At 39.4% G+C, this 24,174-nt stretch overlaps 1 long non-coding RNA gene across 1 annotated transcript in view; it reads right to left on the bottom strand.

The window, feature by feature from the left end:
• Window positions 1-4,008: 4,008 nt before the first annotated feature.
• The window catches only part of LOC133050815 (uncharacterized), a 25,459-nt gene continuing 5,293 nt past the window's right edge, over window positions 4,009-24,174 (bottom strand). The window contains exons 2-3 of the long non-coding RNA XR_009691706.1: window positions 7,688-7,850; window positions 4,009-4,097 (exon numbers count right to left, since the gene is read on the bottom strand). This is a non-coding gene — a long non-coding RNA (uncharacterized LOC133050815). The remainder of the gene's footprint in view (window positions 4,098-7,687; window positions 7,851-24,174) is intronic.

The raw sequence follows: 24,174 nt of genomic DNA, 5'->3' as shown, positions 1-24,174 counted from the left end.
TCTCCCACTGAGATCAGCAAACGCTACCAATCAGGCTGTCTTCCCCCTAGAGAGGTATTTATCAGCACAACACTGATTACATGCAATAAACATTTGGAAGATGTAGCACTCTACACAGCACCAAATAAGATGAAAATGAAGTTAAATATTTTTAATTGTTTACTGAGCTCTTAATATGCGTCTATGTCTCTTTTAGGTACTAAATAATGTGCTACTAGAAGAAGACGGATTGGTACCTATGCTAAAAGAGCTTAGACAATGTCCAGAAGACCACGTAGGGAAAGTGTTTGTCACACCAGTGGTTAGTGTGACCATCTGTCTCTATCAGACTCTTATTTATCTTTAAGTACCTAGATTTTGCACAATACATGGCAGAATGGATGTTTATTGGCTATACAATTGACTAGCTGTGTTTAATCATGCAATAATAAAGTAAAATGTATAATTGGTTATATATCACATCAAAAAGTGATTTTTTTAAAGGATTCATCTGACTGGTTGATTGAATCAGGCTACTGTGGATAAACTAGGCCAAAATACTCATTATTATCTTTTCTTTTTCTCTAAGCATGTACCTTTAATAATGAAGCAAATAATACCTAATTTTAAAATACTAAATAAAGTAGTATAATCACACAATGAGTATTGCTTCAACTGGATTATTATAATTTATTGTGGGGTTTGCCATGGATAGATAGATAATGTGCACAATTGATAAATTAAAACACAACAGGAAAGAACACTTCTTATATATGTCTATTGGAGAGTGATTCTCATTGTACAAATACAGCTTAAATTGCATGACAACTTAATTCCCACATACAGTATGTTTTTGTTTTTTGGCACTGTTACTACTGTGAGGACACTGGAAATCAAAAGAAAGGGAAGTTGTGCTCTGTGTTGGAATATCTCTATCACTCTTTGAAAATAATAATCCACTTTCCCCCTCTAATTTGACAGCTTTATAGGTGCACAGAGTCACGTGTTTGGAACAATTTGGATGATTCCCAAGAAAAAGACAGTAGTGGATGTGGGAATCTTTAGGTAAACACATCCCAGATAAAAATCTAGTCAACTTGGAGCAGCTGCTTCAGGCAGTATTTAAACCAGAGAGCTGAATTGTGATGGCCTGTCTGTGATTTTTACCAACTATAGCATGATATATTTACTGTGCTTCTCACATTTCAATGCCTAAGAATCCCCTGAAGACCTCATTAAAACACTGATGCCTAGGTCCCACCCCAGAGGGTCTGCTTCCTTAAGTCTGAGGCCCAAGAATCTGCATTTCTAACATGGTCCCAGCTAATACTGATGCTGCCAGTCTCAGATCTGACTTGGAGAAGCACAGTTAGAGGCCAATAAAACACAATATTCCCATAATCTATGGAATAGAGGAGTGATTTCTGTGCTCTAGGTTGCCATCTAGCAGGACTATCAAGGAGTGAGGACATTGTGATGCTGTGAGAAAGTTCCACTTATTGTGGAGTCTGGTAACCATCCTGGGCAACCAGGGGAAATAGAGAAAACTGGGAGTGCAGGTGAGGGGAGGGGTTCCATGGGTTTGAGAGATGCCAGCACTGTTTAGCTGTTTAATAGATTAACAGGAGTGATTGGTGACTAAAGGGTATCAGTGCACCCATCTCAGTAAAATTGCTTTCTCTTGTATTGCCTGTCTCTGAAAGCAGTTGTGACCTTCTTAATCATGGCTCTTTCAAGTAGGCCAATGTATCCCTTGAAATCTTACTTACACTGTTCATTTATCACTGCCTCAGGGACACTCCTGACTTTGGCTCCAAACCGATGCCCCTGCTTGATGTGGTTGGCCCTGGTGGGAACGGATACTTAGCTTCAGACCCAGGGACACCTTGGCCCTTTTTCCCGATGTCTGCCCAGCCTGCCTTTGCCCAGACACCCTCTCCAGTTGCCTTTTTTTTTTTCTTTTTATTTCAGTTGCTCTTTTTTTTCATACCTTGCAGTTGTGGGGTCTCTGCCCTGCTTCCCTAAACCCTTCCAAGCCAGGGTTTCAGCCTCACACTCACCCACATGGAATGGGAGATAGAACAGGAATGACTAGACTTTGCTTTCAAGGGCTCTAGAAAACAGTGATGTTAATAGACTTGATAATGGCATATACGTGCTTGCATGCTCAGTTGCTTCAGTCGTATCCGACTCTTTGCGACCCTATGGACTATAGCCCACCAAGCTCCTCTGTCCATGGAATTCTCCAGGTAAGAACACTGGAGTGGGTTGCCATGTCCTTCTCCAAGGGATCTTCCCAACTCAGGGATCGAATCCAGGTCTCCTGTGTCTTCTGTATTGCAGGCAGATTCTTTGAAGAAAGACAAAAATGCAATTCAAACTGACCTCAGGGAAACAGTTGCAGAGATGATGACTGTGTCCTACAAGATGAGCAGTGACAAGGGCAGGAACGGAAACTGACGTGTCATCAGGAACGTTGCACCATTTTGATCAGCAGCTATGACTGGGCCTATGGCTTTCAGTTTGATGCAGCTGCGCTACTGCAGGTTCAACCCTCTTCCAATAGACCTCCAGGTGGTAGTGTGCTGGGGTCAGTCAACTGTTACATTTCCAAGGATTCTTCAGTTTGGTTGTTCAACACAGCCACTGTTCAAACTTTAATTATATACAATCTTATATAAATTATATAAAATTCTTATATTATATACAAGTTATACTACACTGTAATATATTAGATACAAATATCTAATACATATCTGCAGCTAAATGAATTATATTAAAAACAAAGGTAATAAAGTCAGTCCCTTCCTAATTACCTTACCACATTTTATCACCACTCTTGAAGTTATTAAGTACCTGCATGGAGAAAATACCATAGTATAGTGTGTGCTGCACATCTCTGCCCAGTACCACATGTAGTGACATCACATTGGCAACTTGAAATTGGCCATGGTTGTAGTATCTACACCATGGAAATCAGGAAATTCTATGAATCAGGATTTGACTTGTTTTTGTTTTTGTTTTTGATTGTCTAGACTTATGAACATGTCAGAGAAAATGATAATAAAGCAGATTAAACTAAAAGTGCATCCTGTCTATATCCATTACAATGTGAATGGCACAAAAAAATTAAGAAAATATTCTTCCTATTATTTGATTCTGCAAAGAAGTCAATCACATCACTGGTAAACAAGTGAAGTTCCAAAGCATGTTTCCATTATCTGTCTTTTGTCTTACTCATTGTGCTCTGCTGTATTTAGTCGCTCAGTCATGTCCGACTCTTCGCAACCCCATGAACTGTAGCCCGCCAGGCTCCTCTGTCTAATGGGATTCTCTAGACAAGAATATTGGAGTGGGTTGCCATGCCTTGCTCCAGGGGATCTTCCTAAGCCAGGGATCAAACCCAGATCTCCTGCATTGCAGGAGGATTCTTTACCATCTGAGACACCAAGGAAGCCCTTCTTACTCATTAAAGTGAAAGAAAACATCAACTAACATTCATGGTAGAACTATTCTCAGAGTGATAGTATTAAACATTTGCCAACACACCCCCATTAGTAGGCCACAACTCACTCTAAAAGTTCAATGTTAATCAACCAGTGCCACCTTCTATGGATAGGTGGGAGCTTTTGTTCGTTGTAGAAAATCTTAAAAACGTATAGATAAGCAGCAGATATGCATTGAATGTGTACCCAGGTCAGGCACTGGGCCGGGGGTTGAGGCTATAAGGATGAACGTGAGACACAGTTCTACCCACGTGGAGTTTCCAGTTTATCATGGGAGCTCTTTTAAAAGCTTACTAGTATGCATTCATTTCCTCCAGAAACTTCTCCTAGGAAGAACAAAAGGCATATTACTGAGATATTAAGAAGTACTTGTAGAGTGATATTTGTGTTTTATTATTTTTATTTTTTGTTTATTTTTCTTTTTAGTGGGGTTATTGTGTTTTTCATTGCAACAAATTGGGAACAAACCAAATAATTAACCATTGAAGACTGATGAAATAAACTATGATAATTTGTACAATGGCTTTATATGAAATCATTACAATTGAGATTTTAAAAGAATACTTAATGACAGTGGGACGGTGCTCTCCAAGTGCTATTTTCCACACACATCTGTAAAAGATTATGAAACAGTATTCACTTATAACTCTACTCAATATGTATTATATCTGTATATATATATATATATATATATATATATCTCAGCATTATTTCTGGGTGGGGAAATTATACAGTTTCTGTAAGTCAGAATAAAATAAATGACATGAATGTGCTTATAATATGCCACAAAGTATCACAGTTTTATAGATTTTGATAAATTCTTTGTTTTATTATTAACATGAATCTTTTTTTTCTTTAAGAGCAAAGTACAATGAACTAAAACAACACCCATGCCATATAGAATTATTCCTCTAAGAGAAAGCCACTTACTATGGTTCTGAGAAAGAAGAATGGACTACATACCATTAATACTTATTTTATTCATGCTTTTGCTTGGTTTTATATTCATAGAAATAAATGTGATAACTTGCTAGTTACACATATGATGCTAGTTACACTTACTTAAATGGTTTGTAACTGTAATAGTGTTTTGCTATTTAAGTCATAGGGAAGAAGCTATCTATATTGAGAATTCTCCTGTTATAGAAGTAGCAATTTAAAATAAAATTTCTTTCTTCTGCTGGCAACACAAATGACACAAGCCTGAATGGTTGCCAACCAATGAAATTGTCTTTACCAATGTTGGTTAACATCTAGTTGCAGCCTGTAGAGCAAACATCCAATGAGACCATAATTTCCGACAAGGTGAGAGTAAGATGAGAGGTTTAAATAATTATTAAAGCAACATTTAGAAAACATTAATACCTAAACTTCCATCTCTAGCTAAGCAGCCAGAGTTGGCCACTTGAGTTCAAAATCAAATTGTGAAGGGTATCTACAGTTTATTTAGTTGGAGAAAATAATAATCACAGAGCTGAATCACAAGGTGCATGACTAACAGATAATTACTGTTTTGTTGTTCTAGGAAACAGAGGAAAAAAAAGTGGCACATCTGGGAAGTAATAAAGATATGACCTTGAAGATTTCTTTGGGTCTCTTACGCTTTGTTTTATTGCCAAAAAGTGAATCGACCATCAGCTCAGAGTGTTGGAATTTTCCTAATTGCCTTAGCAGCAGCTGGCTTGCAGTGATTACTGATGCTTTGGAGACGACCAAATGTTGAGATTTCAGTCAGGCTTGCCATGATTCATCTTTGGAAAGGAAATTCAATAGGACTTTGACAGTCCAGAAAGCAGAAGTGGGGAAAACTCTTCCTGGAACTTTCCTCAAATTCTCCAGAGTCAGTTCTTTTGAACAGGTTCCTGATTTCTGGCTAGAAGCGAGATGCTTTACCGGAAGTTTATCATTTAGACTTTCTCAGGAGCAGCTGCATAGGCCTTGGCAGTGGTCAAAGCATGGTCTTACTGAATAACACAATGCATTGGGAAACATGATGCCTATGGTCAATTCCCAGTTTCATGATGGGTTAACTGTGCTGTTATTGGTTGCTTTTAATATTTTATTAAAAATCTCTATAGGATTCATTAAACCTTACTTACTGAGGGCTTACAAGCCCAATACCAGGAGCTGTATTAGTATCTGTTGGTCTGTAGATTTTAGCATATGTACTAAGTGAAGAGCACTACAGAATATAGAATTACTTTATGAATTAGCTTATATTTATCAAGAATACTTTATTAGATATTATTCACGGATGTCCCTAGTGGTCCAATGGTTAAGAATCTGCCTGCCAATGCAGGAAACACAGGTGCAATTCCTAGTCTGGGGAGATTCCACATGCCACAGGGCAACTAAGTCCATTCACCACAACTACTAAACCCACGCCCTAGTGTCTGTGCTCCACAATAAGAGAATCCGTCACAATAAGAAGCCCACGCAACAAAGAGTAGCCCCTGCTCGCTGCAACTAGAGAAAGCCTGAGTGCAGCAAGATCCAGCACAGCCAAAAATAAATAAATAAATAAAATTTAAAAAGATGTTATTCACAGGAAACTAAAGTAAAGGCAAAAATGTATATAATAACATTTTCTACTTTGTGGATTTGCTGCTTTGATGCCTGAGGCCTTGCTGACCCTGGAAGGATTGCTCCTCCCAGGGTTAGCTAACTCCTAGAGATAGCAAATAATTCACCTTTCATATGTAAACCATCCAATCCAGCCTGGACCCCAGCCTTCATTGGGCTCATAATTCCAGGCCACCAGTTCCCTGCCCTAGTCACTCCAGGACCTGCCCCAGCGCCTGCTAACATTATTCAAATTTGCCAGTCCTAATCCTGTTTACCCTGTCTCTCCCATTCCTCCCCACAGAAACCACAGCAAATACTCTTGCCCACATTTCCCCCTCGTTCCCTCTGTCTCCTGACCAACCGTGGTACTTCTGTATGCAGCCTTGCATGATGAGCTATACCTCTATTTCTAGGGCTATGTGGGTATAAAGAGTCTTCCTTCCTGACAGTCATTTGTGTGTCTGCATCTCTTACCACACCCAGTGAAAACAAATCCTGGGTACTCTTTCATAACAAACGGTTACTCAAAATGAAGAAATCAAGCATAAACATCTAGACAGTCCAAGATCATAGATTTCATTCGAGAAAGAACTACACCCTACCTCAAAGTTTATCGAATTAATCCTTCATTCAAAAATAATGACTGAGCACTCCCTATGTGTAAGGAATTCTGCTAGGGAATATAAACCCACATTGGGATAACAGAAGGAAAAGAGATTAAGCATAATGCACCCCCAAGCATTGTTCTACTTAACTTAGGCGTGACATTTTCTTTGAGGTTTCCTATTTGGAGCCCTCTCTAGGGACCTCCTGTAACCTTCTTCCTGCTCCCCTGCCTTCTGTCTTCCCAAATTAGCACTGCCCTGTTTACCTCCCTCCGTCTGTAGCAGGTGTATGTCACACCATGGTGCACCTGCTCCCACAACCGGCATGCTCATGCCGCACACCCCTCACTGGTAGCATCACTTGTCACCTAACGCCTGGATAAGCAAGCTTTGTAGTTCACATGCACGCATGCGTGCTCAGGTGCTTCAGTTGTCTGACTCTTTGTGACCTCATGGACTGTAGCCCGCCAGGCTTCTCTGTCCATGGGATTTTCCAGGCAAGAACACAGGAGTGGGTTGCCGTTTCCTCCTCCAGGGGATCTTCCAGACCCAGGGTTCAAACTCTTGTCTCCTGCACTGCAGGTGGATTCTTTACTGCTGAGCTACTAGGGAAGTTCCTTGTAGTTCACCTAGTGAACTATGAATAAATAAGTGAATAGCAAACTTGGCTAGTGACTTCTTTTATGGGCATTTAAGCCTTGCTTATTTATAAATTATAGGTGAGATTATTATCAGAAGGAAGTACAAAGTGAAGAAAAGTTCAGAGACTATGAAAGAAAGGTATCTATGGGAATATTTATCATCTTCCCTGCATTATTCTCTGATGAAAATCTTGAGTCTCATAATATATAACTGATATACAAGGAATAGCAATATGCAACAGATTAGTGGAGCCCTAGACAAGCTGAGCTATGAAAATGACCATCTCCACAGCACAAAGGAGGAAATGCCTTAGTAAATCAAGGTATTGGTCAACACATGTATCTCTGAACAGAGACTTGATAAATAGGGACTTAATCAAGAAAGACTTACATATCTTACATAAGCAGAAAGCTGCGAGTAAGCAATCCAGGGTTGATGCAGGCCCTCAAATACTCCAGCTCCTTCTATTTTTCTCTTCTATCATCCTTAGCTTTTGACTTTTATCCTGTGGTCACAAGATAGCTACTCCCCTTTCAGGCTCATATCTAAATTCCTGGAAGGAAAAAAGGAAAAGAATAAAAGATACTTCAGCTGAATCTGACCATTTTTACAAGGTTGAGACTTTCCTGCAAACCCTACCCAGTAAATGTCTTCTTATAACTCTTTGAATAAACCATGTCACCTGACCACAGGATCCTGAAAATCAAAATTTTTTAAATGTGTGTATTTACTTCCTCCACTGCAAAGTGAGCTTTTGTTAGCAAGGAAGAATGAAAGATGGAAACTAGTAGTCAAAATCTCAGTGTTTGCCAAGGTTAATAAAAATTTAGTGAATGGACTTCCAAGTAGGTTCAGACAGTGACAATAGTGTATCTATCTACTTTTTTCCTCAAGGATTCTCCCCAAACAATATAAATAGCAGAAGAAAAAAGTGAATTTATACTCAAATCACACCTTTAGCACAACCAGAAGACAGAGAATGTCCTAACTCAAAATAACTGTGGATAAAAAGAGAAAGATAAAAACCCAGAGCACAATTTCTCACCCTCCCACCACAACCTTGCCCTGTCCTGAGGCTCTTGAGCAAGTGAAAGCACAACCAGAAATGCAGGGAAGCAACAGAGAGGAGGCAGTGGGAACCCTAAACTGGATTTTAATCTACAACCAGAAACACCACGTCTACCCTCAGTCTGAACATACTGAAAAAGTGTCCAGGCACAAGCATGGACTTCAGGGAAGGAACTTTTGAAGTATAAGTGATTTCAAGGGACAAGTGGGAATTAAAGGGGCAATTATTGAAACTCAAAGCTATGGAGAAGGAAAAAAGTATTAAAAAAAAGAAGGGTAAAAAATACCCTTTGGCAATTGCGTGGGGAGAGGAAAAGAAGAAAGGGGGGGGAAAAAGAGAAAGGAGAAACTTTAGGTTCCTGCAAGAGAAAAGAGAAACATAAGAGGACTCAGAGCCCTCCTTACCCCATGAAAACACCCCCTAAACCTAACAAAGTACCTTGACTTTTTTCTATACTAACATGAGATGATGCCATTAAGCCACGAATCTTGAAAACGCGCCAATACCGTAGAAATGAACACATGGAAAGTGAAACCCACATACTGTAAAAACAAGGAAATGGAATTTCATGCATATCAAACTAAAGAAAATTGTCCTCTGATAAAACAACCCATGAATACAAAGAAAGCTGTAAGGAAAGAAAATATAAAGAAACTGTAAGCTCACACATCAAGCAGAATTAAATATTCTCATATAAGTATTTGAAGATATGAACAACTATCTTAAATCACAAATGTTGTTCAGTTGCCAAGTTGTGTCTGACTCTTTAGGACCCCATGGACTGCAGCACACCAGACCTCCCTCTCTACCAGCAACTCCCAGAGTTTACTCAAACTCATGTCCATTGAGTCAGTGATGCCATCTAACCATCGCATCCTCTGTTGTCCCCTTCTCCTCCCACCTTCAATATTTCCCAGCATCAGGGTCTTTTCAAATGAGTCAGTTCTTTGCATCAGGTGGCCAAAGGATTGGAGTTTCAGCTTCAGCATCAGTCCTAACAGTGAATATTCAGAACTGATTTCCTTTAGGATTGACTGGTTGGATCTCCTTGCTATCCAAGGGACTCTCAGGAGTCTTCTCCAACACCACAGTTCAAAGGCATCAATTCTTCCGTGCTCAGCTTTCTTTATAGTCCAACTCTCACATCCATACATGATTACTAGAAGAACCATAGCTTTGACTAGACGAACTTTGTTGGCAAAGTAATGTCTCTGTTTTTTAATATGCTGTCTAGGTTGGTCATAACTTTTCTTCCAAGGAACAAGCGTCTTTTAATTTCATGGCTGCAGTCACCATCTGCAGTGATTTTGAAGCCCCCCAAAATAAAGTCTGTCACTGTTTCCGCTGTTTCCCCATCTATTTTCCATGAAGTGATGGGATCGGATGCCATGATCTTAGTTTTCTGAATGTTGAGTTTTAAGCCAACTTTTTCACTCTCCTCTTTCACTTTCATCAAGAGGCTCTTTAGTTCTTCACTTTCTGCCATAAGGGTGGTGTCATCTACATATCTGAGGTTATTGATATTTCTCCTGGAAATCTTGATTCCAGCTTGTGCTTCATCCAGTCCAGCATTTCTCATGACGTACTCTGCATATAAGTTAAATAAGCAGGGTGACAATATACAACCTTGACATACTCCTTTCCTGATTTGGAAACAGTCTGTTGTTCCATGTCCAGTTCTAACTGTTGCTTCTTACCTGCATCCTCTGTTGCTCTCTTACGAAAACTAAATTTAATAAGCTAAATTTCTGTATGTAAATATTGATGCTAAACAACATTTTTTTCATTCAACTGAAACCACAAGTCCAGTATATTAGATTTTCTTAAATGTTTTAAACATATTTTTTAAAAAGAGAGAAACAATATTACAGTGATTGCAACACTGATCAGTATACTTTTAAAAAAAAGTGCATATGGCGAAAACCACTACAATATTGTAAAGTAATTAGCTTCCAACTAATAAAAATAAATGGAAAAAAAAAAAAAAAACCCCACACAGCAAACAAAATAAAATAAAATAAAAATGAAAAAAAAGTGCATATACAGTATATTTAGATTTTTAAGTTGTCTTTATTTCTGTTCTTATATTTTTCAGATTTACTTCTCTAAGGTTATGGCAGGGATTGATAGCCCTTCATTCAGGGCTTGAAGTGTATGTGCCAAGGTGACTTACCGGAGTCCATCATCCTGTCGGATACTCTTTGTGTAGCTGAACTTTATTCTTTGCCTTAGGAGTACAAATTGCTGAAATGATTGACTTTGATCTATCTTATATGTTTTGAATTTTTTTGTGTGACCTAATCTTTCCTTCCAAACATACTTTTCTACCCTGTTTTGGGTATCATTTTTTAAAAATATAGCTTTACATTGTCTTCTTTCCAATTGCTGTTCCAAGTATCTTTTTAAAAAAATCATACAATGTAGGAGAAGTCTATTTTGCAACAATTTGAGTCATCCTAATCTTCGTCAATTAAATCTAAAACTTTTTGACAAATTTGTTTTCTTCTTCACTAATCATTTTAATATTGAAGATTTTTTTCCAACTTTAGATAGCAATATATAAATAATTTTAAATTATAAATATTTGATATTGATCACTGACTTTAATAGCAGATAGATAATTGCAATTATTGTTTCTGCTCTTTAGGAATTTTCAAATCAAAATAGCCAAAAAAGATTGGAATACACTACTAAGACAAGACCTTTTGAGTTTTTTCAAACTCATTATTTTTAGACCTCAGAAGTGAAGTGAAGTCGCTCAGTCGTGTCCGACTCTTTGCAACCCCATGGACTGTAGCCTACCAGGCTCCTCAGTCCGTGGGAATTTCCAGGCAAGAGTACTGGAGTGGGTTGCCATTTCCTTCTCCAGGAGATCTTCCCAACCCAGGGATCAAACCCAGGTCTCCCGCATTGTAGGCAGACGCTTTACCATCTGAGCCACCAGGGAAGTCTAAATCTCAGAGGATAATAATATTTCCTCCATCTGTTCTAGGGGGTCATTATAAATATTTATAACTTAAATCAGCGGCTGTAAAAAGGTTTTTTTAGACTAGGGCCCACATTATTATATTTGATATAAAAGCTATCCTAGATATAGTGCATACTGATAATGTAATCAGACCAGTAAATCTGGACACAAATGAATAGCAAGTGGTAATTACATCTCTCAATGTCTGTGTGTCTATGATAAAAGTAACAACAGAAGAGAAAGGGAAGAATCAATGTTTCTGTCTTAGAAGAAAGTTCTGAGAGCCGGAGTGGGCAAACTTTTTCTTTAAAAGACCAGAAAAAAAATGTTTTAGGTTTTAAAAAAGAAAGAGAAAGAAAAGGAAAATTCCACTGTCATCCTCAGGAGATCCCATAAAGTTAAAAGGAAAGTGAGGACAAATAACACAGTTATTTGTAAAAAGTTAAATATATTTAAGAGGTGGAGATAAATGTAAACTTGAAGAAAGATGGATTCTCAAGAGTTTTTACTCCTTGAATGAACAAATTAATTGGACAGAGTAGCAGAAAGTTAGGAGCATTTTTTTTCCTTTTACTATTTCTGTGGAAAACCTTGGGACTAAGATAAGTACAATGAATTGGTTGAGGTTGGAGTATTGATAAAGAGAGCTTACCTGATTCTGAAAGAGATGGAAATTATTCTGTAGAGAGGAAGACAAATATGGATCTAAAACTATTGATTTTACATTATTTATCTCTGAATCAGCTGAGACTTTCATTTCAGACATCCCCCTGCCTTTTCAAGATGTTTCAAGTTTAAAACTAGCACTGTTACATCAGAACAAAACCTCTTGCTAAGTTACCTTATGTGTTCAAATTGTATTCTTAATCATAAATCACCAAATAACTCCTCTAGATGACATACCTTCTTTCCTCCACTCCTTACAAACTAAATTTGTTTTTGGTTTAAATGTTTGTTCTCTTCATAAATATAAATTTCAAGTATACTTCTATAATGCCACAACTATTAAGGCTTTGCAGTTTTAGATCATAACCCAGAAGGCTGCTTAAATCTCCTGATATTTTGCTTTTGTTTCCAAGTAATAAATGGTTTTCATTTTTGGAGACCATATAGCATTTATATTTCCTCAGGAAGGAAGAAAAAATTCAGAGATTTTATTAGTTGGCGTACCTGTATGATATGCTTCTTTCTATGTATTCTTCCTTTGTTTGCTGAAACCCATGACTCAGTGGTAAAGAATCCAGTGGAAGAGATACAGGGGATATGGATTCTATCTCTGGGTCGGGAAGATCCCCTGGAGAAGGAAATGGCAACCCACTCCAGTGGTTTTCCTGGGAAAGCCTACGGACAGAGGAGCCTGGTGGGCTACAGTCCATGGGGTAGCAAAAGAGTCAGACATAACTTATCAACTAAACAACAACAGTTCTGTCTTTACATTTCAATTGCTTGACAGGGTTTTGAATTCTATGGAAAAACTATCTTTTTAGAATTTGAAAAGAAGTCTCAGGGTAACAGCTGTGCAAAATATCCAGAGCAAATGGGTCTGGAATGGAACAGAAGAACAGAGGGCTCTAGGAACAATGCTGCCATGGGGAAAATCATCTGAAGAGTCTGAACATTTGGAAAAACTGTTGCTTATGCATTTCATAGCTCTGTTAAAGCACCTGGGGAAAAAACTAAGGTACCCCCAAAATTAATTTTCAAGAGGCAATTATTTCAGAGAAAACAAAAAGTTATATAAGATAGATAACAATGTCACAGTGAAGTACTTGGCTTAGCAATGCATAGTCAAAACAGGGTAAATATTGATTTTGAATTTAACCCCAAATTATATAACTGAGGAGAATGAATTTTTTTTTAAGTAGGGACTCAGTTACCATAAGTCTAAAGATCCTGCCTTTAGGCAACAAATCATAACGATTCATTGTAACTATGGCAGTTAGATTATTTATCAATAGAGATGCTTTTGAGAGTGAAGAAAGCCACTGGTAATAATTATGCCAGGACAACAGATGTAAACTGTAATCTGTGAGGAAACTGGGGATGTGGTCACCCTTATGGGCATATTATTTTAGATGTAGAGGTAAATGCCAGATGAGACAGCTAATCAAGTTAAAAGTGGCTGTCTCTAGGGGGTAGATTGGTGGTGAGGAGAGAATAGGATAGGAGATTGCTCACTTTTATTACGTCTTTAGTATTATTTAAAACAACGACTATGCCTAATATTGACAAATTTAAATATTAAATTTTAGAGCAGATTAGTCTTGCTCTAAACGATAGGAATTAAAATGTATTTTTATATGGATTAATATGTTCCTTACTGTCAGCAAGAGGCCATATCCGAGTTCTCCTGTAATACTTATTACCTATACTATTTATTTAATAGTATAGCTTCCCCCACCCACCACTACCCAAGAAAGACATGATTGGATAGTAGATAATAGATTCTACTTGTCTCTAAAATAAGGCCTCGGGCACAGAGTAGGTGTTTAGTAAATACTTGTTAGTGAATAAAAGCAAGATTCTGTAATATTTTGAAAGGCAGAAGAACCTTCTAGAAACTAGGTTCCTTAGATGATATTTCCAAGCACAGGTGTATTGACTAATGGGTGTAATTCCAGGCTTATCCTGAGTGTCTGGGATTCATCAGAAGGCAACCTGGAGGAGGGAGACCTTTTAATAAAACAGCTCTGTAGCACAGAATATAAAAATTTGACACTCTCACAGAGATCCCCTTAAGACAATAGTATCTAAAATGTTAGTTAATAATAGTATTATTAATTAATAATAATTAACAAATAATTAAACTTTCAGAAATCATAGGCTGTATTGTGTGCCTTTATGGATGAAAGATTTTTTGGTTTGCTTGTTTTTTACTGAAGAATTGATGCCTGTTAGTTTGTAACTTGCCAAAATTTTTATACTCCAAGAGTCTTTCCTTTCTTGTCATTTATTTTTATTTATTTATTTATTTTTTTTCTGGTTTCATTCACCAAGATGAAATCTTGGAGAAAGCGGGGACTAAAAGCATTTTCAAAACCTAATGTATGATATTTACCAGGAGGGCTTGGATCAGTGATGACCACTAGAGGGTGAACAGCAGAGTGTTTGCAGTAAAAATATAACAAACCGGTTGTGATACTGCAGCTCATTGTTTCTCAACATATGAAATTATTATGGAAAAAATGGGGAGAGGAAAAAATGGGGCAGGAGGCAAAAAGAAACAACAAAGAGGGCAGTAACAGATATATGTATTGGAAGCCAAATCTAATCTGATCTTAATTTTTAATTTTTTTAAATTAATTTTTATTGAAGTATAGTTTCTTTACTGTTAGTTTCTAATGTACAGCAAAGTGAATCAGCTATATGCATACATATATCCTGTTTTTTTGGCATTTCCTTCCCATTTAGTTTACCACAGAGCAGTGGGTAGAGTTATACAGTAGGTTCTTATTATTTTACACATAGTATCAATAGTGTATATATGTCGATCCCAATCTCTCAATTTGTCCCATTCAGCCCCCAATCTTCTTAATTTTTTAAAAGCGAAATTCTCTGCCAGACAGAAAAGTTACCAAAAAACACTCTCCTTAATCTGAAAACATTTTTTCCCCTCAGTGCTTAAGGAAGCATTTACATCAGGTCCATTCTTCCTGGTGGAGTCTTCCTTGATGCCTCATGTCTACCCCAACTTACAAAACTCTGGCTAGGTGCCTCTCACATAGCGCCCTCAGCCACAGTCTTTATCACTCGTATGTAATTGTCTGTTTACTTGTCAGCATCTTTCATTAAGTTGCAGGCTCTGAGAAAAGGACCGTTGTATTTTGCTCATCATTGAATGCCCTAGGCAGTGCTTGCCACATGCTGGATGCTCAATCAATATTTGCTGAATAAATTTAATTATGCTATTCTTTTTTACTTTATATCTGCAGGAGCCACTGTCTGTAGAAACAACGTGGACTCGCTGAAGTCTTGACTCAGACAATAAATCTGTGAATTTGGCAACAGTCAAAGCTCTCCAGCCAGAGTGAACAAGACAGTCGGTATTATGACAGCCTGCAGGCATTTTTCCTGGCTTAGGAAAGCTTAAGGTAGGTCTCAGGAGCAACTGCGGAGGGCTCAGATCCACTTAGCCAAAGAAAAAACCTTGGATTAACCTCAGGCGTTGACATTTCTCTTCCTTCGGTGACTGTTAGCTCACTGCCTAAACCATGAGCAACTCAGAGAAATATAAATTACGGCAAGAAACTGCACTAGATTTTTCTCCTGGCAACAGACTTAGTGAGTCTTATTTCTGAGCTTGTATATGGTCCCGGGATATTGTGAGCTCTGTTGTTCCAGACTGTGATAACCATGAGCGTTTTTCCATCTCTTTGGTAGGAGTTCTATAGCAGTGATTTGAATTAGCTACCATACTTAATTTATTGAGTGAGGAGGTGAGGACCACAGGGGAAAGGAGTGAAAACAAGGCAAAGTGATTCTCTGAACCAGGAACAATAGCCTTGAGTGTTATGTAACACGCCCCATTCCAGTGAAAATGACACTTCAGCAGCTGTACACCAGCAGGCATTTATTTACATTAGAGGTTTTACTTTATTAGTTTTGATTTTGTGTTGTTGTAGTGGGAATAGAATTGTACCAAGCTATGGAGGTTGCTTTTCCTGATTCCCTTCGTGGGACTTGGCACACATTTAGGGGGTAGCCTAACCATGGGATGGAGTCTGAATCAGCATTTACTAACACTAGGCCTTCCTCTCAGCTTCTGGCATTCATTCAACAAAGGTTGAGCACTTGTGATGGGGCCAGGCATTCTTCTAAGTATCGGGAAAGTAACAGGAAGTAAAAGAGATTGTATTTTAGTTGAGAAAAAGACAGTGAACGTTAACTAAGGAAATTACATAAACTATTTGAAGGCAGTGAGTGGTAGGAAAGAAAATTATCAAGGTAATGGGTGTGGATGTAAGACGGCAGGATGTGGAGTCACAGTTTTAAATGGGGGAGTCAATGTTGGCCTTATTGAAAGATGGCTCTGAGGAAAGTCTTGAAGGTGGTGAAAGAGTGAATTCCCAAGGCATCTGAATGAAGAAACTCCAGTCACATGGAGGCTCTGAGGTGGGCACATGGCTGACATATTAGGGTAACAGCAAGGCCACTGTGGTCCACATGGAGAGAGTGAGGGGGAAAGAAAAAGGAGATGAGATGGAGAATAATGGGACTGAGATGATCCAGAAGCACTGGGAGCCACTGTCAGAACTTTTCCTGTGGGAGGAATGGGGCCCTCCCTGGAGACAAGGAGCAGAGGAATGACTTATTTTTGTTTGAAAGTCTGGCTGCTATGGTGAGAACATGCTCTTGGGACTATCACAGAGAAGACCAGCAGGTGATCCAAACCCATTCTCCCTCTGCCACAGTATAGACTTGTCACTGGATGCAGCTGGTCCCTTGCCCAGGGACCAGATTTGTTATCCCTCTTAACTTGCAGTATATGCCTAGGAGATAGCAGGGCAGCCTGAGGACAGAATGGCTGGCTGGCAAGCACTGCTTTCAACACCTGGACCCAGCACTTGACTGTCACAGAAGAAAGAAAGAAACTTGTTCTTTAAGCCAGCAGTCCCCAACATTTCTGGAACCAGGGACGAGGGCTTGGAGAATAGTTTTGGGATGATTCAAGCACATTATATTTTGTGTATTGCTATTGTTATTACTTCAACTCCACCTCAGATCATCAGACATCAGATTCCAGAGGTTGGGGACCTCTGCTTTAAGCCGCTCAGTTTGGTGGGGTGGGGGTGGAATATATTTGTTATGGCAAACTAGTTTATTCTAAGACAAAGTGTTAGTTGCTCTGTCGTGTCTGACTCTTTGTGACCCTATGAACTATAACCCCCAGGCTCCTCTGTCCGTGGAAGTGTCCAGGCAAGAATACTGGAGTGGGTTGTCATTCCATTCTCCAGGAGCTCTTTGCAACCCCGGGATCAAACCCAGGTCTCCTACATTGCAGGCAGATTCTTTTTACTGTCTGAGCCACTAGGGAAGCCCCAGCTAAGACAAAGGTTAAGGATAAAAAACAGGAAGATCTATTAGGCAGCTACCACATTAGTCCAGCTAAGAGACTGGTGGCCTGGAACACTGTGGTAGGAGTAAAGGTAACACAAAGTGAAATCTTGTTTTTGAAGGCAGAGCCCAGAGAATTTTATGACAGCTTGGCTGTGCGGTATAAGAGAAAAGGGGGAAGCAAGTCTAACTTCATGGATTTGAGGCTGATTCACTGTAAGGTTTGAAGACAGCTGCTGCTGCTGCTAAGTCGCTGCAGTCGTGTCTGACTCTGTGTGACCCCAAAAAGACGGCAGCCCACCAGCCTCCCCCATCCCTGGGATTCTCCAGGCAAGAACACTGGAGAAGACAGCAGATGGAATCAATTTTAAGGGATAAATTGGAGTGGAGTTACACATGTGTAAATCTGAGATGTTTATCGGCCTCTCAGTGAAGATGTTGAATAGAAATGTGGATATAACAGTTTGAGGCTCCAGGAAGATGTCTGGCTAGGGATATTAATTTGGAATCATCAGTGTAGAGATTGTACTTAAATTATGGAATTGGATGAGATCAGTGTGGGTGAGTATAGCTGCAGAGGAGGTCAAAGGACTGAGCCCTGCAGTACTTGATATGTAAGGTGAAGCTTAAGAGGTGGGAAAATGGGAAGAAACCAGCAAATGTGACTGAGTAGAAGCAACCATGGAGAAAGAACGAGATGGAGAGTACGGTGTGCTGGAAATACTGACCTATCACGTGTGGAAGTGCAGAGCTCCATGCTAAAGATCTGGGCCCAGAAAATGGATCCTTGCCTCTCAGGAGCAGGAGAAAGACCAGCTAACCAGTGAGATTATTATGAGAGCAACTCTGGGAGGCCCATCAGAGGGCAGGAAAGTGCTCACAGGGCATAGAGTACGCTGCAGGCAGCCGTGGTAGGTTGGGAAACATTTGGATTCTATTCCTTGAAATGGAGGAGGGAGATAAAAATATTTTTTTGAGCAACAATGATAAGCAATTAATCCTATGTTTTAAGAGAGAACTGATGGCAGGGAGAAGAGTGTATTCTGGGGAGAAAATGAAAATTTTGTAGGTATTTCTGAGACCAGTAAGCTAGGCTGCAGATGAACCCATCACTTCAAGTGGCCTTGGGATTGACACCCCAGTGATAGTAATCAAGCTGGAATTAAGGGGTTCACTGTGAATGCCACCTTCCCATTCAGACCTAGTCCTTCACCTGTGCCCTTGATCTCAGCAAGTGGTATCATTATGTACTTGCTGGCTCATGCCAGATCCTGGTAGTTATTTTTAATACCTCCCGCTCCCTCACCCCAGGTCCAATCACTCACCAATTGCTGAAGATTTTGGCTTCCTAAATATCTCTCAGATTCATCTACTCTCCTCCACTGACGGTCACCTCTTCTTTTACCTGAAACACTCCAAAAGCCTCCTCTTCAAAACGGTCCTGAGGGTTTCCTCTGTTCGCAGAGCCCATTAGAGGCAGAGGGGGGCTCTGAAAACTGGAAACCTTTTCACATCACTTCCCTGTGTCCCCCCTCCTGGGTTAAAATCCTGAGGCTTGACCTTCAGAATTCTATATGGTCTAATTTCGGCCAGCTGTGCCCAAAGAAACATTCGCTAAGTGATGAATGCACAATGCCTCGCTGTCAATAAGTTACTTAAATATTCTGTCTCAATTGCCTCATCTGTAAAATGAGAACAATAATATTTCCCTTACTGCAAAGATGCTAATTTAAACAATAAGATACCACATGAATCACACGTAAGCATTTAGCATTGCAGGATACCTTTGATTATAAATGAGCCAAACCAGCACTTAGTACAGAACCTGATGCGACACCCAACACATATTTGTTTGATAAGTCAGCGCTGTAGGGTTGTAATTATCTTGGGTCATTTTTATTTCTATACAAGTACCTATAAAGCTCCACACCCTTTTGATGCTGAAGAGACAGCTGTATGTGGTTACTTGCAGCGTCTTACCGTTGCTCAGAAAATCTTCGTTGTCTCCAGTGACTATGAAATCAAGTTCAAATTCCTACCCTAGGTATTCACATTTCCAGTATGTAAATCTATGCCCTTGAGAAATTTGTCTCACACAAAAAAGTATTGGTTTTTTATACTATTTCTAGAGTTGTTAAGTGCTAAGGGCTGAAATGTAACTACGGAAGCCTTGTATGATGTAGAATACCCAAATGCTGTTGCATTTAAAGAAGGGTCCAAATGGGCCAAAATATCCTTCAAAAGGGATTTTGTTCTTTACACAAGGCTCTCAAAAGGTGTTGACAGGAATCCTGACTTTGGAAACACATCCCATCACCTATGGCAGCCACATAGGCACACTGCTCAGATCTCCCTTTAACAGAGAGGGCTTCCCTGGTGGCTCAGACAGTAAACAGTCTGCCTGCAGTGCGGGAGACCTGGGTTCAATCTCTGGGTTGGGAAGATCCCCTGGAGAAGGAAATGGCAACCCACTCCAGTACTCTTGCCTGGAAAATTCCATGGACTGAGGAGACTGGTAGGCTATAGTCTACCATGGGGTCACAAAGAATCAGACATGACTGAGCAACTTCACTTTCACTTTTCCCTTTAACAGAACCTATGTCAGGGTGCAGAGTTGACCTACAGCCTTCAGCTGAAATGGCTTTGGAGTCTACACAGCCCTTGCCGAGGCCACACAGACAATGAACGACCAGGTCAGTACCCTGAGGGCGAAGACTCTTCCTCCCAATCTTTCCTTTCTCAGGTGTCAGACCCGCATCACCATCATGGTCTGAAGACTCTCTGCCTCTTCTGCTCTCTCCTCCTTTGTCCTTCACAGGCACTTCCCCCAACAAATCTTTGACATATCTAATCCCATCTTAGCATCTGCCTCCCAGAGAACCCAACCTAACACAGGTGGTACCAAGAGTGGTTCAAGAAACAATCTGTAAGTTCAGAGGCAGGAATCCAGCCAAGATCATGAACAGCTCTGTCAACCACCACCCAGTGGGTGTGGAAGAGTGAGCTGGAGGATAGGGTGATAATTATAGATGCTTTTGCAGCATCATCAGTCTGGGATTTCTGAACCAACTTTGGGTAAGGGGATTCATCTCATCTCTGCAAGGTGATCACAGCATAGAACTGTGAGGCCGGGAGACAGGGGAAGGCAGGGGATCTAGCTAACTGTTCTTTCTCTCTGCTTAGCTCTTTTTACCCTCAACTATAGGAAATGAGTTCTCCAGTCTCCAGAGTCAAAACTGTTCTTGATCCACAGTACTAATTTAAGAAAAATAGGGACTTACTGGGTGGTCTAGTGGCTAAGACTCCACGCTTCCAGTGCAGGGGACCTGAGTTTAATCTCCAGTCAGGGAACTAGATCTCACATGCCACAGCTAAAGATTCCACATGCCTTAATTAAGACCTAGCACAGCCAAAATAAAATAAATAAATACAAGTTTTTTAAAAAGAAAAGTATACTCTGCACTACCTTTAGGTAAGTATCCCTCATTATCCCAAAGCAATATTCTCAGAGTAGTAAGACTGAAAGAGACACCTGCCCTTGCCACCCCACCACCCCCCACCAAGTAGTCAAGAATTTAGCATTCTGATTTTGTTTTTTGGACAGGCATTATTAGGATCCTGGAATAATGTAATTATTAGGATCCTGTTTCAACAAGGAACAAAACAAAAATTGCAGAGATAGGAAACAAAAGAACTACTCTATCCCACTGTGGAGGAAGGGGACAGAGAGGAGGACAGAGGTGCTAACTGTTGTGTGTTGAGGGCCATTATTTGTCAGGCTCTGCCTTATATTCATTTAAATGCACAGAACAACCCACCATGGGGCTTAGGGGCTCCATGGGCTCCCGCTTCATAGTTGGGGGAAATGAAATGCTGGCAGATTTTGTAAGTTACCTGTGTTGAACAGTCTCTATAGTATTTCTCCTCCCCCCCACCCCCCTGCCTCTGTGATCCTGCTTCTGGTGTTCAAGCTTTTGTGTAACCCCCCTCTCCTTGAGTGTGGACAGGATCTAGGATTTTCTTCTAACCAGAGAATATGGCAGAAGTGATGGATGCTGCTCCTGCTACTATGTGATGTTATGTGGGACTTCATTTTGTAGTTGACCTGTTCAAGAGACTCTCTTTGCTGGCTCAAGGAGTAAGCAGCCATATTGGGAATTTGTTAATTAATAAATAACTAATATATTACCCATCACAAATAGGTTTTTAGCATGTTCTAATTTTCATTTTTTAGTGATATAAAATTCAATATAATAGCCTAAACTGTTGATAAAAGGCATTATTATAGAATATCACTGGGACTTTCCTGGTGGTCCAGTGGCTAAGACTCCATGGGGCTGCCCAGTGCAGGGGGCCAGGGGTTGATCCCTGGTCAGGGAACTAGACCCCACATGCCACAACTAAAGATTCCACATGCCCTAGGGAAGATGGAAGATCCTGTGTGCTACAACTAAGACCTGGTGAGCCAAAAAAATAAAAAGAATATCATTGACTGTGGTCCATTTTGACTTGGCTGCTCTAATTATCTGCTTGAGAGGTTATTATCGAGGAAAGCATGTGATGATCATAATATGCTTTAATATGATCACATAGGATGATGGACATATAAGGATTTAATACATTACTGATCTATTTCTTCCCATTTACACACTCCAACTATGTATAACATTTGCATTTCTATATAAAGAGTAGATTTAATTTTATTATTTTCTTTTATTTTTTTGTATTCTTAAAATTCTTCCAGTCAGTATCTTTCATAAGGAGTCCTATGGAGTTTCTCAATATCTACAAGATGATATATTCATGACATTTAAACATCCTTGTATGTATGAAACTTTTCTAGAGTATTACATACCTTCAGATATAAATAATATATAAAGGAGAGAAAAAAAGCAGTGATGTTTGTAGCAATCAATAAAAAATTCATGTTATATAATATAGCCTAATTTATTCCAATATCTCTACCCCAGTTAGCATTTTTCTGAGTTTCTCTACTAAAAGTACTTATTTAGAATTAAATATGTAGGAATAAATTTACCTAAAGAGAAAAAAGAACTGTACACAGAAAATTATAAGACACTAATGAAAGAAATCAAAGATGACATAAACAGATAGAGAGATGTTCCATGTTCCTGGGTAGGGAGAATCAATATTGTAAAAATGACTATGCTACCAAATGCAATCTACAAATTCAATGCAATCTCTATCAAATTACCAATGACATTTTTCACAGAACTAGAACAAAAAATTTCACAATTCATATGGAAACACAAAAGACCCTGAATAGCCAAAGCAGTCTTAAGAAAGAAGAATGGAGCTGGAGAAGTCAACCTTCCTGACTTCAGGTTATACTACAAAGCTACAGTCATCAAGACAGTATGGTACTGGCACAAAAACAGAAACATAGACCAATGGAACAAGATAGAAAGCCCAGAAATAAACCCATGCACCTCCGGGCACCTTATGTTTGACAAAGGAGGCAAGAATATACAATGGGGCAAAGACAATCTCTTTAACAAGTGATGCTGGGAAAACTGGACAGCTACATGTAAAAGAATGAAATTAGAATACTTCCTAACACCATACACAAATAGAAACTCAAAATAGATTAAAGACCTAAATGTAAGACCAGAACCTATAAAACTCTTAGAGGAAAACGTAGGCAGAACATTCAATGACACAAATCAAAGCAAGATCCTCTATGACCCACCTCCTAGGGTAATGGAAATAAAAACAAAAGTAAACAAGTGGGACCTGATTAAACTTAAAAGCTCTTGCACAGCAAAGGAAACTATAAGCAAAGTGAAAAGACAACCCTCAGAATGAGAGAAAATAATAGAAAATGAAACAACTGACAAAGGATTAAATTTCAAAATATACAAGCAGCTCATACAACTCAATACCAGAAAAACAAAGAACCCAATCAAAAAGTGGGAAAAAGACCTAAACAGACATTTCTCCAAAGAAGACACACATATGGCTAACAAACACATGGAAAGATGCTCAACATCGCTCATTATTAGAGAAATGCAAATCAAAACTACAATGAGTTATCACCTCACACTGGTCAGAATGGCCACCATCAAAAAGTCTACAAACAATAAATGCTGGAGACTGTGGGGAGGAAAGAGAATGCTCTTGCACTGTTGGTGGGAATGTAAATTGATACAGCCACTATGGAAGATGGTATGGAGATTCCTTTAAAAACTAGGGATAAAACCACCATGCTGTTGCTGCTAAGTCACTTCAGTCGTGTCCGACTCTGTGCGACCCCATAGATAGCAGCTCACCAGGTTGCCCTGTCCCTGGGATTCTCCAGGCAAGAACACTGGAGTGGGTTGCCATTTCCTTCTCCAATGCATGAAAATGAAAAGTAAAAGTGAAGTCGCTCAGTCGTGTCCAACTCCTAGCGACCCCACGGACTGCAGCCTCCCAGGCTCTTCCACCCATGGGATTTTCCAGGCAAGAGTACAAAACCACCAATCAACCCCACTCCTAGGCATATACCCTGAGGAAACCAGGATTGAAAAAGACACATGTATGCCATTGTTCATTGCAGCACTATTTATAATAGCTAGAACTTGGAAGTAACCTAGATGCCCATCAACAGATGAATGGATAAAGAAGTTGTGGTACATATGCACAATGAAATATTACTCAACCATAAAAATGAACACCTTTGAGTCAGTTTTAATGAAGTGAATGAACCTAGAACATATTATACAGAGTGAAGTAAGTCAGAAAGAGAGAGATAAATATTGTATTCTAATACATATATACAGAATC

This window comes from Dama dama, chromosome 33 (genome assembly GCF_033118175.1).
Source record: "Dama dama isolate Ldn47 chromosome 33, ASM3311817v1, whole genome shotgun sequence".
Classification (NCBI taxonomy): Eukaryota; Metazoa; Chordata; class Mammalia; order Artiodactyla; family Cervidae; genus Dama; species Dama dama.
Note: the sequence above shows the minus strand (reverse complement) of the source record. Positions and strands in the feature narration are given on the sequence as shown.